The 18,754-nt window shown below is 46.7% G+C and overlaps 1 long non-coding RNA gene across 4 annotated transcripts in view; it reads right to left on the minus strand.

Annotated features, from left to right (window-relative positions):
• Positions 1-18,754, minus strand: part of LOC127925084 (uncharacterized) — a 34,668-nt gene that overhangs the window by 4,027 nt on the left and 11,887 nt on the right. The window contains exon 1 of one of the 4 annotated variants that reach the window (XR_008119697.1): positions 3,605-3,632. The exons of the other annotated variants lie outside the window; for them this stretch is intronic. This is a non-coding gene — a long non-coding RNA (uncharacterized LOC127925084). Of the gene's footprint in view, positions 1-3,604; positions 3,633-18,754 lie in introns of those variants that run through there. 4 annotated transcript variants of the gene reach the window in all.

Here is an 18,754-nt window from a genome sequence, read left to right on the forward strand (position 1 = left end):
GTAACTAACCTTCTGTCGTCTCTCTGGTAACTAACCTTCTGTCGTCTCTCTGGTAACTAACCTTCTGTCGTCTCTCTGGTAACGAACCTTCTGTCTCGTCTCTCTGGTAACTAACCTTCTGTCGTCTCTCTGGTAACTAACCTTCTGTCGTCTCTCTGGTAACGAACCTTCTGTCTTGTCTCTCTGGTAACTAACCTTCTGTTGTCTCTCTGGTAACTAACCTTCTGTCGTCTCTCTGGTAACTAACCTTCTGTCGTCTCTCTGGTAAATAACCGTCTGTCGTCTCTCTGGTAACTCTCTCTGGTAACTAACCTACTGTCGTCTCTCTGGTAACGAACCTTCTGTCGCGTCTCTCTGGTAACTAACCTTCTGTCGCGTCTCTCTGGTAACTAACCTTCTGTCTCGTCTCTCTGGTAACTAACCTTCTGTCTCGTCTCTCTGGTAACTAACCTTCTGTCTCGTCTCTCTGGTAACTAACCTTCTGTCTCGTCTCTCTGGTAACTAACCTTCTGCCTCGTCTCTCTGGTAACTAACCTTCTGTCGTCTCTCTGGTAACTAACCTTCTGTCGTCTCTCTGGTAACTAACCTTCTGTCGTCTCTCTGGTAACTAACCTTCTGTCGTCTCTCTGGTAACTAACCTTCTGTCTCGTCTCTCTGGAAACTAACCTTCTGTCTCGTCTCTCTGGAAACTAACCTTCTGTCTCGTCTCTCTGGTAACTAACCTTCTGCCGTCTCTCTGGTAACTAACCTTCTGTCGCGTCTCTCTGGTAACTAACCTTCTGTCGTCTCTCTGGTAACTAACCTTCTGTCGTCTCTCTGGTAACTAACCTTCTGTCGTCTCTCTGGTAACGAACCTTCTGTCTCGTCTCTCTGGTAACTAACCTTCTGTCGTCTCTCTGGTAACTAACCTTCTGTCGTCTCTCTGGTAACTAACCTTCTGTCTTGTCTCTCTGGTAACTAACCTTCTGTTGTCTCTCTGGTAACTAACCTTCTGTCGTCTCTCTGGTAAATAACCGTCTGTCGTCTCTCTGGTAACTCTCTCTGGTAACTAACCTACTGTCGTCTCTCTGGTAACGAACCTTCTGTCGCGTCTCTCTGGTAACTAACCTTCTGTCGCGTCTCTCTGGAAACTAACCTTCTGTTGTCTCTCTGGTAACTAACCTTCTGTCGTCTCTCTGGTAAATAACCGTCTGTCGTCTCTCTGGTAACTCTCTCTGGTAACTAACCTACTGTCGTCTCTCTGGTAACGAACCTTCTGTCTCGTCTCTCTGGAAACTAACCTTCTGTCTCGTCTCTCTGGAAACTAACCTTCTGTCTCGTCTCTCTGGTAACTAACCTTCTGCCGTCTCTCTGGTAACTAACCTTCTGTCGCGTCTCTCTGGTAACTAACCTTCTGTCGTCTCTCTGGTAACTAACCTTCTGTCGTCTCTCTGGTAACTAACCTTCTGTCTCGTCTCTCTGGTAACTAACCTTCTGTCGTCTCTCTGGTAACTAACCTTCTGTCGTCTCTCTGGTAACTAACCTTCTGTCTTGTCTCTCTGGTAACTAACCTTCTGTTGTCTCTCTGGTAACTAACCTTCTGTCGTCTCTCTGGTAAATAACCGTCTGTCGTCTCTCTGGTAACTCTCTCTGGTAACTAACCTACTGTCGTCTCTCTGGTAACGAACCTTCTGTCGCGTCTCTCTGGTAACTAACCTTCTGTCGCGTCTCTCAGGTAACTAACCTACTGTCTCGTCTCTCTGGTAACTAACCTTCTGTCTCGTCTCTCTGGTAACTAACCTTCTGTCTCGTCTCTCTGGTAACTAACCTTCTGCCTCGTCTCTCTGGTAACTAACCTTCTGTCGTCTCTCTGGTAACTAACCTTCTGTCTCGTCTCTCTGGTAACTAACCTTTTGTCTCGTCTCTCTGGTAACTAACCTTCTGTCTCGTCTCTCTGGTAACTAACCTTCTGTCGTCTCTCTGGTAACTAACCTTCTGTCTCGTCTCTCTGGTAACTAACCTTCTGTCTCGTCTCTCTGGTAACTAACCTTCTGTCGTCTCTCTGGTAACTAACCTTCTGTCGTCTCTCTGGTAACGAACCTTCTGTCTCGTCTCTCTGGTAACTAACCATCGGTCGTCTGTCTGGTAACTAACCTTCTGTCATCTCTCTGGTAACTAACCGTCTGTCGTCTCTCTGGTAAATAACCGTCTGTCGTCTCTCTGGTAACTCTCTCTGGTAACTAACCTACTGTCGTCTCTCTGGTAACGAACCTTCTGTCTCGTCTCTCTGGTAACTAACTTTCTGTCGTCTCTCTGGTAACTAACCTTCTGTCGTCTCTCTGGTAACGAACCTTCTGTCTCTCTGGTAACTAACCTTCTGTCGTCTCTCTGGTAACTAACCTTCTGTCGTCTCTCTGGTAACTAACCTTCTGTCGTCTCTCTGGTAACTAACCTTCTGTCGTCTCTCTGGTAACGAACCTTCTGTCTCGTCTCTCTGGTAACTAACCTTCTGTCGTCTCTCTGGTAACTAACCTTCTGTCTTGTCTCTCTGGTAACTAACCTTCTGTCGTCTCTCTGGTAACTAACCTTCTGTCGTCTCTCTGGTAACTAACCTTCTGTCGTCTCTCTGGTAAATAACCGTCTGTCGTCTCTCTGGTAACTCTCTCTGGTAACTAACCTACTGTCGTCTCTCTGGTAACGAACCTTCTGTCGCGTCTCTCTGGTAACTAACCTTCTGTCGCGTCTCTCTGGTAACTAACCTTCTGTCGTCTCTCTGGTAACTAACCTTCTGTCGTCTCTCTGGTAACTAACCTTCTGTCGTCTCTCTGGTAACGAACCTTCTGTCTCGTCTCTCTGGTAACTAACCTTCTGTCGTCTCTCTGGTAACTAACCTTCTGTCTCGTCTCTCTGGTAACTAACCTTCTGTCGTCTCTCTGGTAACTAACCTTCTGTCTCGTCTCTCTGGTAACTAACCTTCTGTCTCGTCTCTCTGGTAACTAACCTTCTGTCGTCTCTCTGGTAACTAACCTTCTGTCGTCTCTCTGGTAACGAACCTTCTGTCTCATCTCTCTGGTAACTAACCATCTGTCGTCTGTCTGGTAACTAACCTTCTGTCGTCTCTCTGGTAACTAACCGTCTGTCGTCTCTCTGGTAAATAACCGTCTGTCGTCTCTCTGGTAACTCTCTCTGGTAACTAACCTACTGTCGTCTCTCTGGTAACGAACCTTCTGTCTCGTCTCTCTGGTAACTAACTTTCTGTCGTCTCTCTGGTAACTAACCTTCTGTCGTCTCTCTGGTAACGAACCTTCTGTCTCTCTGGTAACTAACCTTCTGTCGTCTCTCTGGTAACTAACCTTCTGTCGTCTCTCTGGTAACTAACCTTCTGTCGTCTCTCTGGTAACTAACCTTCTGTCGTCTCTCTGGTAACGAACCTTCTGTCTCGTCTCTCTGGTAACTAACCTTCTGTCGTCTCTCTGGTAACGAACCTTCTGTCGCGTCTCTCTGGTAACTAACCTTCTGTCGCGTCTCTCTGGTAACTAACCTTCTGTCTCGTCTCTCTGGTAACTAACCTTCTGTCTCGTCTCTCTGGTAACTAACCTTCTGTCTCGTCTCTCTGGTAACTAACCTTCTGTCGCGTCTCTCTGGTAACGAACCTTCTGTCTCGTCTCTCTGGTAACTAACCTTCTGTCGTCTCTCTGGTAACTAACCTTCTGTCGTCTCTCTGGTAACTAACCTTCTGTCGTCTCTCTGGTAAATAACCGCCTGTCGTCTCTCTGGTAACTCTCTCTGGTAACTAACCTACTGTCGTCTCTCTGGTAACGAACCTTCTGTCGCGTCTCTCTGGTAACTAACCTTCTGTCGTCTCTCTGGTAACTAACCTTCTGTCTCGTCTCTCTGGTAACTAACCTTCTGTCTCGTCTCTCTGGTAACTAACCTTCTGTCGTCTCTCTGGTAACTAACCTTCTGTCGTCTCTCTGGTAACTAACCTTCTGTCGTCTCTCTGGTAACTAACCTTCTGTCGCGTCTCTCTGGTAACTAACCTTCTGTCGCGTCTCTCTGGTAACTAACCTTCTGTCGTCTCTCTGGTAACTAACCTTCTGTCGTCTCTCTGGTAACTAACCTTCTGTCGTCTCTCTGGTAACTAACCTTCTGTCGTCTCTCTGGTAACTAACCTTCTGTCGCGTCTCTCTGGTAACTAACCTTCTGTCGTCTCTCTGGTAACTAACCTTCTGTCGCGTCTCTCTGGTAACTGACCGTCTGTCGTCTCTCTGGTAACTAACCTTCTGTCGTCTCTCTGGTAACTAACCTTCTGTCGTCTCTCTGGTAACTAACCTTCTGTCGTCTCTCTGGTAACTAACCTTCTGTCGACTCTCTGGTAACTAACCTTCTGTCTCGTCTCTCTGGTAACTAAACTTCTGTCTCGTCTCTCTGGTAACTAACCTTCTGTCGTGTCTCTCTGGTAACTAACCTTCAGTCGTGTCTCTCTGGTAACTAACCTTCTGTCGTCTCTCTGGTAACTAACCTACTGTCTCGTCTCTCTGGTAACGAACCGTCTGTCTCGTCTCTCTGGGAACTAACCTTCTGTCGTCTCTCTGGTAACTAACCTTCTGTCGTCTCTCTGGTAACTAACCTTCTGTCGATTCTCTGGTAAATAACCGTCTGTCGTCTCTCTGGTAACTCTCTCTGGTAACTAACCTACTGTCGTCTCTCTGGTAAAGAACCTTCTGTCGCGTCTCTCTGGTAACTAACCTTCTGTCGCGTCTCTCTGGTAACTAACCTTCTGTCTCGTCTCTCTGGTAACTAACCTTCTGCCTCGTCTCTCTGGTAACTAACCTTCTGCCGTCTCTCTGGTAACTAACCTTCTGCCGTCTCTCTGGTAACTAACCTTCTGTCGCGTCTCTCTGGTAACTAACCTTCTGTCGTCTCTCTGGTAACTAACCTTCTGTCGTCTCTCTGGTAACTAACCTTCTGTCGTCTCTCTGGTAACGAACCTTCTGTCTCGTCTCTCTGGTAACTAACCTTCTGTCGTCTCTCTGGTAACTAACCTTCTGTCGTCTCTCTGGTAACTAACCTTCTGTCTTGTCTCTCTGGTAACTAACCTTCTGTTGTCTCTCTGGTAACTAACCTTCTGTCGTCTCTCTGGTAACTAACCTTCTGTCGTCTCTCTGGTAAATAACCGTCTGTCGTCTCTCTGGTAACTCTCTCTGGTAACTAACCTACTGTCGTCTCTCTGGTAACGAACCTTCTGTCGCGTCTCTCTGGTAACTAACCTTCTGTCGCGTCTCTCTGGTAACTAACCTTCTGTCTCGTCTCTCTGGTAACTAACCTTCTGTCTCGTCTCTCTGGTAACTAACCTTCTGTCTCGTCTCTCTGGTAACTAACCTTCTGTCTCGTCTCTCTGGTAACTAACCTTCTGCCTCGTCTCTCTGGTAACTAACCTTCTGTCGTCTCTCTGGTAACTAACCTTCTGTCGTCTCTCTGGTAACTAACCTTCTGTCGTCTCTCTGGTAACTAACCTTCTGTCTCGTCTCTCTGGTAACTAACCTTCTGTCGTCTCTCTGGTAACTAACCTTCTGTCTCGTCTCTCTGGTAACTAACCTTCTGTCGTCTCTCTGGTAACTAACCTTCTGTCGTCTCTCTGGTAACTAACCTTCTGTCGTCTCTCTGGTAACGAACCTTCTGTCTTGTCTCTCTGGTAACTAACCTTCTGTCGTCTCTCTGGTAACTAACCTTCTGTCGTCTCTCTGGTAACTAACCTTCTGTCGTCTCTCTGGTAACTCTCTCTGGTAACTAACCTACTGTCGTCTCTCTGGTAACTAACCTTCTGTCGTCTCTCTGGTAACTCTCTCTGGTAACTAACCTTCTGTCGTCTCTCTGGTAACTAACCTTCTGTCGTCTCTCTGGTAACTCTCTCTGGTAACGAACCTTCTGTCTCATCTCTCTGGTAACTAACTTTCTGTCGTCTCTCTGGTAACTAACCTTCTGTCGTCTCTCTGGTAACGAACCTTCTGTCTCGTCTCTCTGGTAACTAACCTTCTGTCGTCTCTCTGGTAACTAACCTTCTGTCGTCTCTCTGGTAACTAACCTTCTGTCGTCTCTCTGGTAACTAACCTTCTGTCGTCTCTCTGGTAATGAACCTTCTGTCTCGTCTCTCTGGTAACTAACCTTCTGTCGTCTCTCTGGTAACTAACCTTCTGTCGTCTCTCTGGTAACTAACCTTCTGTCTTGTCTCTCTGGTAACTAACCTTCTGTCGTCTCTCTGGTAACTAACCTTCTGTCTCGTCTCTCTGGTAACTAACCTTCTGTCACGTCTCTCTGGTAACTAACCTTCTGTCGTCTCTCTGGTAACTAACCTTCTGTCTCGTCTCTCTGGTAACTAACCTTCTGTCGTCTCTCTGGTAACTAACCTTCTGTCGTCTCTCTGGTAACGAACCTTCTGTCTTGTCTCTCTGGTAACTAACCTTCTGTCGTCTCTCTGGTAACTAACCTTCTGTCGTCTCTCTGGTAACTAACCTTCTGTCGTCTCTCTGGTAAATAACCGTCTGTCGTCTCTCTGGTAACTCTCTCTGGTAACTAACCTACTGTCGACTCTCTGGTAACGAACCTTCTGTCGCGTCTCTCTGGTAACTAACCTTCTGTCGCGTCTCTCTGGTAACTAACCTTCTGTCTCGTCTCTCTGGTAACTAACCTTCTGTCTCGTCTCTCTGGTAACTAACCTTCTGTCGCGTCTCTCTGGTAACTAACCTTCTGTCGTCTCTCTGGTAACTAACCTTCTAACGTCTCTCTGGTAACTAACCTTCTGTCGTCTCTCTGGTAACTAACCTTCTGTCGTCTCTCTGGTAACTAACCTTCTGTCGTCTCTCTGGTAACTAACCTTCTGTCGTCTCTCTGGTAACTAACCTTCTGTCGTCTCTCTGGTAACTAACCTTCTGTCGTCTCTCTGGTAACTAACCTTCTGTCGCGTCTCTCTGGTAACTAACCTTCTGTCGTCTCTCTGGTAACTAACCTTCTGTCGCGTCTCTCTGGTAACTGACCGTCTGTCGTCTCTCTGGTAACTAACCTTCTGTCGTCTCTCTGGTAACTAACCTTCTGTCGTCTCTCTGGTAACTAACCTTCTGTCGTCTCTCTGGTAACTAACCTTCTGTCGTCTCTCTGGTAACTAACCTTCTGTCTCGTCTCTCTGGTAACTAAACTTCTGTCTCGTCTCTCTGGTAACTAACCTTCTGTCGTGTCTCTCTGGTAACTAACCTTCAGTCGTGTCTCTCTGGTAACTAACCTTCTGTCGTCTCTCTGGTAACTAACCTACTGTCTCGTCTCTCTGGTAACTAACCGTCTGTCTCGTCTCTCTGGGAACTAACTTTCTGTCGTCTCTCTGGTAACTAACCTTCTGTCGTCTCTCTGGTAACTAACCTTCTGTCGATTCTCTGGTAAATAACCGTCTGTCGTCTCTCTGGTAACTCTCTCTGGTAACTAACCTACTGTCGTCTCTCTGGTAAAGAACCTTCTGTCGCGTCTCTCTGGTAACTAACCTTCTGTCGCGTCTCTCTGGTAACTAACCTTCTGTCTCGTCTCTCTGGTAACTAACCTTCTGTCTCGTCTCTCTGGTAACTAACCTTCTGTCTCGTCTCTCTGGTAACTAACCTTCTGTCCGTCTCTCTGGTAACTAACCTTCTGTCGCGTCTCTCTGGTAACTAACCTTCTGTCGTCTCTCTGGTAACTAACCTTCTGTCGTCTCTCTGGTAACTAACCTTCTGTCGTCTCTCTGGTAACTAACCTTCTGTCTCGTCTCTCTGGTAACTAACCTTCTGTCGTCTCTCTGGTAACTAACCTTCTGTCGTCTCTCTGGTAACTAACCTTCTGTCTTGTCTCTCTGGTAACTAACCTTCTGTTGTCTCTCTGGTAACTAACCTTCTGTCCTCTCTGGTAACTAACCTTCTGTCGTCTCTCTGGTAAATAACCGTCTGTCGTCTCTCTGGTAACTCTCTCTGGTAACTAACCTACTGTCGTCTCTCTGGTAACGAACCTTCTGTCGCGTCTCTCTGGTAACTAACCTTCTGTCGTCTCTCTGGTAACTAACCTTCTGTCTCGTCTCTCTGGTAACTAACCTTCTGTCTCGTCTCTCTGGTAACTAACCTTCTGTCTCGTCTCTCTGGTAACTAACCTTCTGTCTCGTCTCTCTGGTAACTAACCTTCTGCCTCGTCTCTCTGGTAACTAACCTTCTGTCGTCTCTCTGGTAACTAACCTTCTGTCGTCTCTCTGGTAACTAACCTTCTGTCGTCTCTCTGGTAACTAACCTTCTGTCGTCTCTCTGGTAACTAACCTTCTGTCTCGTCTCTCTGGTAACTAACCTTCTGTCTCGTCTCTCTGGTAACTAACCTTCTGTCTCGTCTCTCTGGTAACTAACCTTCTGTCGTCTCTCTGGTAACTAACCTTCTGTCGTCTCTCTGGTAACTAACCTTCTGTCGTCTCTCTGGTAACTAACCTTCTGTCGTCTCTCTGGTAACTAACCTTCTGTCGTCTCTCTGGTAACTAACCTTCTGTCTCGTCTCTCTGGTAACTAACCTTCTGTCGTCTCTCTGGTAACTAACCTTCTGTCGTCTCTCTGGTAACTAACCTTCTGTTGTCTCTCTGGTAACTAACCTTCTGTTGTCTCTCTGGTAACTAACCGTCTGTCGTCTCTCTGGTAAATAACGTCTGTCGTCTCTCTGGTAACTCTCTCTGGTAACTAACCTTCTGTCGTCTCTCTGGTAACTAACCTTCTGTCGTCTCTCTGGTAACTAACCTTCTGTCGCGTCTCTCTGGTAACTAACCTTCTGTCTCGTCTCTCTGGTAACTAACCTTCTGTCTCGTCTCTCTGGTAACTAACCTTCTGTCTCGTCTCTCTGGTAACTAACCTTCTGCCTCGTCTCTCTGGTAACTAACCTTCTGCCGTCTCTCTGGTAACTAACCTTCTGTCTCGTCTCTCTGGTAACTAACCTTCTGTCTCGTCTCTCTGGTAACTAACCTTCTGTCTCGTCTCTCTGGTAACTAACCTTCTGTCGTCTCTCTGGTAACGAACCTTCTGTCTCGTCTCTCTGGTAACTAACCTTCTGTCTCGTCTCTCTGGTAACTAACCTTCTGTCGTCTCTCTGGTAACTAACCTTCTGTCGTCTCTCTGGTAACGAACCTTCTGTCTCGTCTCTCTGGTAACTAACCATCTGTCGTCTGTCTGGTAACTAACCTTCTGTCGTCTCTCTGGTAACTAACCGTCTGTCGTCTCTCTGGTAACTCTCTCTGGTAACTAACCTTCTGTCTCGTCTCTCTGGTAACTAACTTTCTGTCGTCTCTCTGGTAACTAACCTTCTGTCGTCTCTCTGGTAACGAACCTTCTGTCTTCTGGTAACTAACCTTCTGTCGTCTCTCTGGTAACTAACCTTCTGTCGTCTCTCTGGTAACTAACCTTCTGTCGTCTCTCTGGTAACTAACCTTCTGTCGTCTCTCTGGTAACTAACCTTCTGTCGTCTCTCTGGTAACTAACCTTCTGTCGTCTCTCTGGTAACTAACCTTCTGTCGTCTCTCTGGTAAATAACCGTCTGTCGTCTCTCTCTGGTAACTCTCTCTGGTAACTAACCTACTGTCGTCTCTCTGGTAACTAACCTTCTGTCGCGTCTCTCTGGTAACTAACCTTCTGTCGCGTCTCTCTGGTAACTAACCTTCTGTCGTCTCTCTGGTAACTAACCTTCTGTCGTCTCTCTGGTAACTAACCTTCTGTCGTCTCTCTGGTAACGAACCTTCTGTCTCGTCTCTCTGGTAACTAACCTTCTGTCGTCTCTCTGGTAACTAACCTTCTGTCTCGTCTCTCTGGTAACTAACCTTCTGTCGTCTCTCTGGTAACTAACCTTCTGTCTCGTCTCTCTGGTAACTAACCTTCTGTCTCGTCTCTCTGGTAACTAACCTTCTGTCGTCTCTCTGGTAACTAACCTTCTGTCGTCTCTCTGGTAACTAACCTTCTGTCTCGTCTCTCTGGTAACTAACCATCTGTCGTCTGTCTGGTAACTAACCTTCTGTCGTCTCTCTGGTAACTAACCGTCTGTCGTCTCTCTGGTAAATAACCGTCTGTCGTCTCTCTGGTAACTCTCTCTGGTAACTAACCTTCTGTCGTCTCTCTGGTAACGAACCTTCTGTCTCGTCTCTCTGGTAACTAACTCTTCTGTCGTCTCTCTGGTAACTAACCTTCTGTCGTCTCTCTGGTAACGAACCTTCTGTCTCTCTGGTAACTAACCTTCTGTCGTCTCTCTGGTAACTAACCTTCTGTCGTCTCTCTGGTAACTAACCTTCTGTCGTCTCTCTGGTAACTAACCTTCTGTCGTCTCTCTGGTAACTAACCTTCTGTCGTCTCTCTGGTAACTAACCTTCTGTCGTCTCTCTGGTAACTAACCTTCTGTCGTCTCTCTGGTAACTAACCTTCTGTCGTCTCTCTGGTAACTAACCTTCTGTCTCGTCTCTCTGGAAACTAACCTTCTGTCTCGTCTCTCTGGAAACTAACCTTCTGTCTCGTCTCTCTGGTAACTAACCTTCTGCCGTCTCTCTGGTAACTAACCTTCTGTCGCGTCTCTCTGGTAACTAACCTTCTGTCGTCTCTCTGGTAACTAACCTTCTGTCGTCTCTCTGGTAACTAACCTTCTGTCGTCTCTCTGGTAACGAACCTTCTGTCTCGTCTCTCTGGTAACTAACCTTCTGTCGTCTCTCTGGTAACTAACCTTCTGTCGTCTCTCTGGTAACTAACCTTCTGTCTTGTCTCTCTGGTAACTAACCTTCTGTTGTCTCTCTGGTAACTAACCTTCTGTCGTCTCTCTGGTAAATAACGTCTGTCGTCTCTCTGGTAACTCTCTCTGGTAACTAACCTACTGTCGTCTCTCTGGTAACGAACCTTCTGTCGCGTCTCTCTGGTAACTAACCTTCTGTCGCGTCTCTCTGGTAACTAACCTTCTGTCTCGTCTCTCTGGTAACTAACCTTCTGTCTCGTCTCTCTGGTAACTAACCTTCTGTCTCGTCTCTCTGGTAACTAACCTTCTGCCTCGTCTCTCTGGTAACTAACCTTCTGCCGTCTCTCTGGTAACTAACCTTCTGTCTCGTCTCTCTGGTAACTAACCTTTTGTCTCGTCTCTCTGGTAACTAACCTTCTGTCTCGTCTCTCTGGTAACTAACCTTCTGTCGTCTCTCTGGTAACTAACCTTCTGTCTCGTCTCTCTGGTAACTAACCTTCTGTCTCGTCTCTCTGGTAACTAACCTTCTGTCTCGTCTCTCTGGTAACTAACCTTCTGTCGCGTCTCTCTGGTAACTAACCTTCTGTCGTCTCTCTGGTAACTAACCTTCTGTCGTCTCTCTGGTAACTAACCTTCTGTCGTCTCTCTGGTAACTAACCTTCTGTCTCGTCTCTCTGGTAACTAACCTTCTGTCGTCTCTCTGGTAACGAACCTTCTGTCTCGTCTCTCTGGTAACTAACCTTCTGTCTCGTCTCTCTGGTAACTAACCTTCTGTCGTCTCTCTGGTAACTAACCTTCTGTCGTCTCTCTGGTAACGAACCTTCTGTCTCGTCTCTCTGGTAACTAACCATCGGTCGTCTGTCTGGTAACTAACCTTCTGTCATCTCTCTGGTAACTAACCGTCTGTCGTCTCTCTGGTAACTAACCTACTGTCGTCTCTCTGGTAACGAACCTTCTGTCTCGTCTCTCTGGTAACTAACTTTCTGTCGTCTCTCTGGTAACTAACCTTCTGTCGTCTCTCTGGTAACGAACCTTCTGTCTCTCTGGTAACTAACCTTCTGTCGTCTCTCTGGTAACTAACCTTCTGTCGTCTCTCTGGTAACTAACCTTCTGTCGTCTCTCTGGTAACTAACCTTCTGTCTTGTCTCTCTGGTAACTAACCTTCTGTCGTCTCTCTGGTAACTAACCTTCTGTCGTCTCTCTGGTAACTAACCTTCTGTCGTCTCTCTGGTAAATAACCGTCTGTCGTCTCTCTGGTAACTCTCTCTGGTAACTAACCTACTGTCGTCTCTCTGGTAAAGAACCTTCTGTCGCGTCTCTCTGGTAACTAACCTACTGTCGTCTCTCTGGTAACGAACCTTCTGTCGCGTCTCTCTGGTAACTAACCTTCTGTCGCGTCTCTCAGGTAACTAACCTACTGTCTCGTCTCTCTGGTAACTAACCTTCTGTCTCGTCTCTCTGGTAACTAACCTTCTGTCTCGTTTCTCTGGTAACTAACCTTCTGCCTCGTCTCTCTGGTAACTAACCTTCTGCCGTCTCTCTGGTAACTAACCTTCTGTCTCGTCTCTCTGGTAACTAACCTTTTGTCTCGTCTCTCTGGTAACTAACCTTCTGTCTCGTCTCTCTGGTAACTAACCTTCTGTCGTCTCTCTGGTAACGAACCTTCTGTCTCGTCTCTCTGGTAACTAACCTTCTGTCTCGTCTCTCTGGTAACTAACCTTCTGTCGCGTCTCTCTGGTAACTAACCTTCTGTCGCGTCTCTCTGGTAACTAACCTTCTGTCGTCTCTCTGGTAACTAACCTTCTGTCGTCTCTCTGGTAACTAACCTTCTGTCGTCTCTGGTAACTAACCTTCTGTCTCGTCTCTCTGGTAACTAACCTTCTGTCGTCTCTCTGGTAACTAACCTTCTGTCTCGTCTCTCTGGTAACTAACCTTCTGTCTCGTCTCTCTGGTAACTAACCTTCTGTCGTCTCTCTGGTAACTAACCTTCTGTCGTCTCTCTGGTAACTAACCTTCTGTCTCGTCTCTCTGGTAACTAACCATCGGTCGTCTGTCTGGTAACTAACCTTCTGTCATCTCTCTGGTAACTAACCGTCTGTCGTCTCTCTGGTAACTAACCTACTGTCGTCTCTCTGGTAACGAACCTTCTGTCTCGTCTCTCTGGTAACTAACTTTCTGTCGTCTCTCTGGTAACTAACCTTCTGTCGTCTCTCTGGTAACGAACCTTCTGTCTCTCTGGTAACTAACCTTCTGTCGTCTCTCTGGTAACTAACCTTCTGTCGTCTCTCTGGTAACTAACCTTCTGTCGTCTCTCTGGTAACGAACCTTCTGTCTTGTCTCTCTGGTAACTAACCTTCTGTCGTCTCTCTGGTAACTAACCTTCTGTCGTCTCTCTGGTAACTAACCTTCTGTCGTCTCTCTGGTAAATAACCGTCTGTCGTCTCTCTGGTAACTCTCTCTGGTAACTAACCTACTGTCGTCTCTCTGGTAACGAACCTTCTGTCGCGTCTCTCTGGTAACTAACCTTCTGTCGCGTCTCTCTGGTAACTAACCTTCTGTCTTGTCTCTCTGGTAACTAACCTTCTGTTGTCTCTCTGGTAACTAACCTTCTGTCGTCTCTCTGGTAAATAACCGTCTGTCGTCTCTCTGGTAACTCTCTCTGGTAACTAACCTACTGTCGTCTCTCTGGTAACGAACCTTCTGTCGCGTCTCTCTGGTAACTAACCTTCTGTCGCGTCTCTCTGGTAACTAACCTTCTGTCGTCTCTCTGGTAACTAACCTTCTGTCTCGTCTCTCTGGTAACTAACCTTCTGTCTCGTCTCTCTGGTAACTAACCTTCTGCCTCGTCTCTCTGGTAACTAACCTTCTGCCGTCTCTCTGGTAACTAACCTTCTGTCTCGTCTCTCTGGTAACTAACCTTCTGTCTCGTCTCTCTGGTAACTAACCTTCTGTCTCGTCTCTCTGGTAACTAACCTTCTGTCGTCTCTCTGGTAACTAACCTTCTGTCTCGTCTCTCTGGTAACTAACCTTCTGTCGTCTCTCTGGTAACTAACCTTCTGTCGCGTCTCTCTGGTAACTAACCTTCTGTCGCGTCTCTCTGGTAACTAACCTTCTGTCGTCTCTCTGGTAACTAACCTTCTGTCGTCTCTCTGGTAACTAACCTTCTGTCGTCTCTCTGGTAACTAACCTTCTGTCTCGTCTCTCTGGTAACTAACCTTCTGTCGTCTCTCTGGTAACTAACCTTCTGTCTCGTCTCTCTGGTAACTAACCTTCTGTCTCGTCTCTCTGGTAACTAACCTTCTGTCGTCTCTCTGGTAACTAACCTTCTGTCGTCTCTCTGGTAACTAACCTTCTGTCTCGTCTCTCTGGTAACTAACCATCTGTCGTCTCTCTGGTAACTAACCTTCTGTCATCTCTCTGGTAACTAACCGTCTGTCGTCTCTCTGGTAACTAACCGTCTGTCTCGTCTCTCTGGTAACTAACCGTCTGTCTCATCTCTCTGGTAACTAACCGTCTGTCTCATCTCTCTGGTAACTAACCTTCTGTCGTCTCTCTGGTAACGAACCTTCTGTCTCTCTGGTAACTAACCTTCTGTCGTCTCTCTGGTAACTAACCTTCTGTCGTCTCTCTGGTAACTAACCTTCTGTCGTCTCTCTGGTAACTAACCTTCTGTCTCGTCTCTCTGGTAACTAACCTTCTGTCGTCTCTCTGGTAACTAAACATTCTGTCGTCTCTCTGGTAACTAAACATTCTGTCGTCTCTCTGGTAACTAACCTTCTGTCGTCTCTCTGGTAACTCTCTCTGGTAACTAACCTTCTGTCATCTCTCTGGTAACTAACCTTCTGTCGTCTCTCTGGTAACTAACCTTCTGTCGCGTCTCTCTGGTAACTAACCTTCTGTCGTCTCTCTGGTAACTAAACATTCTGTCGTCTCTCTGGTAACTAACCTTCTGTCGTCTCTCTGGTAACTCTCTCTGGTAACTAACCTTCTGTCGTCTCTCTGGTAACTAACCGTCTGTCTCATCTCTCTGGTAACTAACCTTCTGTCGTGTCTCTCTGGTAACTAACGTCTCTCTGGTAACTAACCTTCTGTCTCGTCTCTCTGGTAACTAACCTTCTGTCGTCTCTCTGGTAACTAACCTTCTGTCGTCTCTCTGGTAACTAACCTTCTGTCTCATCTCTCTGGTAACTAACCATCTGTCGTCTCTGGTAACTAACCTTCTGTCGTCTCTCTGGTAACTAACCTTCTGTCGTCTCTCTGGTAAATAACCTTCTGTCGTCTCTCTGGTAACTCTCTCTGGTAACTAACCTACTGTCGTCTCTCTGGTAACGAACCTTCTGTCGTCTCTCTGGTAACTAACTTCTGTCGTCTCTCTGGTAACTAACCTTCTGTCGTCTCTCTGGTAACTAACTTCTTCTGTCTCTCTGGTAACTAACCTTCTGTCGTCTCTCTGGTAACTAACCTTCTGTCGTCTCTCTGGTAACTAACCTTCTGTCGTCTCTCTGGTAACTAACCTTCTGTCGTCTCTCTGGTAACTAACCTTCTGTCGTCTCTCTGGTAACTAACCTTCTGTCGTCTCTCTGGTAACTAACCTTCTGTCGTCTCTCTGGTAACTAACCTTCTGTCGTCTCTCTGGTAACTAACCTTCTTCTGTAACTAACCTTCTGTCTCTCTGGTAACTAACCTTCTGTCTCGTCTCTCTGGTAACTAACCTTCTGTCTCGTCTCTCTGGTAACTAACCTTCTGTCGTCTCTCTGGTAACTAACCTTCTGTCGCGTCTCTCTGGTAACTAACCTTCTGTCGTCTCTCTGGTAACTAACCTTCTGTCGTCTCTCTGGTAACTAACCTTCTGTCGTCTCTCTGGTAACTAACCTTCTGTCTCGTCTCTCTGGTAACTAACCTTCTGTCGTCTCTCTGGTAACTAACCTTCTGTCGTCTCTCTGGTAACTAACCTTCTGTCTTGTCTCTCTGGTAACTAACCTTCTGTTGTCTCTCTGGTAACTAACCTTCTGTCGTCTCTCTGGTAAATAACCGTCTGTCGTCTCTCTGGTAACTCTCTCTGGTAACTAACCTACTGTCGTCTCTCTGGTAACGAACCTTCTGTCGCGTCTCTCTGGTAACTAACCTTCTGTCGCGTCTCTCTGGTAACTAACCTTCTGTCTCGTCTCTCTGGTAACTAACCTTCTGTCTCGTCTCTCTGGTAACTAACCTTCTGTCTCGTCTCTCTGGTAACTAACCTTCTGCCTCGTCTCTCTGGTAACTAACCTTCTGCCGTCTCTCTGGTAACTAACCTTCTGTCTCGTCTCTCTGGTAACTAACCTTCTGTCTCGTCTCTCTGGTAACTAACCTTCTGTCGTCTCTCTGGTAACTAACCTTCTGTCGTCTCTCTGGTAACTAACCTTCTGTCTCGTCTCTCTGGTAACTAACCTTCTGTCTCGTCTCTCTGGTAACTAACCTTCTGTCGTCTCTCTGGTAACTAACCTTCTGTCGTCTCTCTGGTAACTAACCTTCTGTCTCGTCTCTCTGGTAACTAACCTTCTGTCGTCTGTCTGGTAACTAACCTTCTGTCATCTCTCTGGTAACTAACCTTCTGTCGTCTCTCTGGTAACTAACCTTCTGTCGTCTCTCTGGTAACTGTAACCTTCTGTCTCGTCTCTCTGGTAACTAACCTTCTGTCGTCTCTCTGGTAACTAACCTTCTGTCGTCTCTCTGGTAACTAACCTCTGTCTGTCTCTCTGGTAACTAACCTTCTGTCGTCTCTCTGGTAACTAACCTTCTGTCGTCTCTCTGGTAACTAACCTTCTGTCGTCTCTCTGGTAACGAACCTTCTGTCTTGTCTCTCTGGTAACTAACCTTCTGTCGTCTCTCTGGTAACTAACCTTCTGTCGTCTCTCTGGTAACTAACCTTCTGTCGTCTCTCTGGTAAATAACCGTCTGTCGTCTCTCTCTCTGGTAACTAACCTCTGTCGTCTCTCTGGTAACTAACCTTCTGTCGTCTCTCTCTGGTAACTAACCTTCTGTCGCGTCTCTCTGGTAACTAACCTTCTGTCGTCTCTCTGGTAACTAACCTTCTGTCGTCTCTCTGGTAACTAACCTTCTGTCGTCTCTCTGGTAACTAACCTTCTGTCTCGTCTCTCTGGTAACTAACCTTCTGTCGTCTCTCTGGTAACTAACCTTCTGTCGTCTCTCTGGTAACTAACCTTCTGTCGTCTCTCTGGTAACTAACCTTCTGTCTTCGTCTCTCTGGTAACTAACCTTCTGTGTCGTCTCTCTGGTAACTAACCTTCTGTCGTCTCTCTGGTAACTAACCTTCTGTCGTCTCTCTGGTAACGAACCTTCTGTCTCATCTCTCTGGTAACTAACCATCTGTCGTCTGTCTGGTAACTAACCTTCTGTCGTCTCTCTGGTAACTAACCTTCTGTCGTCTCTCTGGTAACTAACCTTCTGTCGTCTCTCTCTCTCTGGTAACTAACCTTCTGTCGTCTCTCTGGTAACTAACCTTCTGTCTCGTCTCTCTGGTAACTAACTTTCTGTCGTCTCTCTGGTAACTAACCTTCTGTCGTCTCTCTGGTCTCTCTGGTAACCTTCTGTCTCTCTCTGGTAACTAACTTCTTCTGTCGTCTCTCTGGTAACTAACCTTCTGTCGTCTCTCTGGTAACTAACCTTCTGTCGTCTCTCTGGTAACTAACCTTCTGTCGTCTCTCTGGTAACTAACCTTCTGTCTCGTCTCTCTGGTAACTAACCTTCTGTCGTCTCTCTGGTAACTAACCTTCTGTCGTCTCTCTGGTAACTAACCTTCTGTCGTCTCTCTGGTAACTAACCTTCTGTCTCGTCTCTCTGGTAACTAACCTTCTGTCTCGTCTCTCTGGTAACTAACCTTCTGTCTCGTCTCTCTGGTAACTAACCTTCTGTCGTCTCTCTGGTAACTAACCTTCTGTCTCGTCTCTCTGGTAACTAACCTTCTGTCGTCTCTCTGGTAACTAACCTTCTGTCGTCTCTCTGGTAACTAACCTTCTGTCGTCTCTCTGGTAAATAACCGTCTGTCGTCTCTCTGGTAACTCTCTCTGGTAACTAACCTCTGTCTCTCTGGTAACTAACCTTCTGTCGCGTCTCTCTGGTAACTAACCTTCTGTCGTCTCTCTGGTAACTAACCTTCTGTCGTCTCTCTGGTAACTAACCTTCTGTCTCGTCTCTCTGGTAACTAACCTTCTGTCTCGTCTCTCTGGTAACTAACCATCTGTCGCGTCTGTCTGGTAACTAACCTTCTGCCGTCTCTCTGGTAACTAACCTTCTGTCGCGTCTCTCTGGTAACTAACCTTCTGTCGCGTCTCTCTGGTAACTAACCTTCTGTCGTCTCTCTGGTAACTAACCTTCTGTCGTCTCTCTGGTAACTAACCTTCTGTCGTCTCTCTGGTAACTAACCTTCTGTCGTCTCTCTGGTAACTAACCTTCTGTCGTCTCTCTGGTAACTAACCTTCTGTCGTCTCTCTGGTAACTAACCTTCTGTCGTCTCTCTGGTAACTAACCTTCTGTCGTCTCTCTGGTAACTAACCTTCTGTCGTCTCTCTGGTAACTAACCTTCTGTCGTCTCTCTGGTAACTAACCTTCTGTCGTCTCTCTGGTAACTAACCTTCTGTCGTCTCTCTGGTAACTAACCTTCTGTCTCGTCTCTCTGGTAACTAACCTTCTGTCTCGTCTCTCTGGTAACTAACCTTCTGTAACTAACCTTCTGTCGTCTCTCTGGTAACTAACCTTCAGTCGTGTCTCTCTGGTAACTAACCTTCTGTCGTCTCTCTGGTAACTAACCTTCTGTCTCGTCTCTCTGGTAACGAACCTTCTGTCTCGTCTCTCTGGGAACTAACCTTCTGTCGTCTCTCTGGTAACTAACCTTCTGTCGTCTCTCTGGTAACTAACCTTCTGTCGATCTCTCTGGTAAATAACCGTCTGTCGTCTCTCTGGTAACTCTCTCTGGTAACTAACCTACTGTCGTCTCTCTGGTAACGAACCTTCTGTCGCGTCTCTCTGGTAA

The sequence above is a fragment of the Oncorhynchus keta genome, unplaced genomic scaffold (assembly GCF_023373465.1).
Source record: "Oncorhynchus keta strain PuntledgeMale-10-30-2019 unplaced genomic scaffold, Oket_V2 Un_contig_5040_pilon_pilon, whole genome shotgun sequence".
NCBI classification, from domain to species: domain Eukaryota; kingdom Metazoa; phylum Chordata; class Actinopteri; order Salmoniformes; family Salmonidae; genus Oncorhynchus; species Oncorhynchus keta.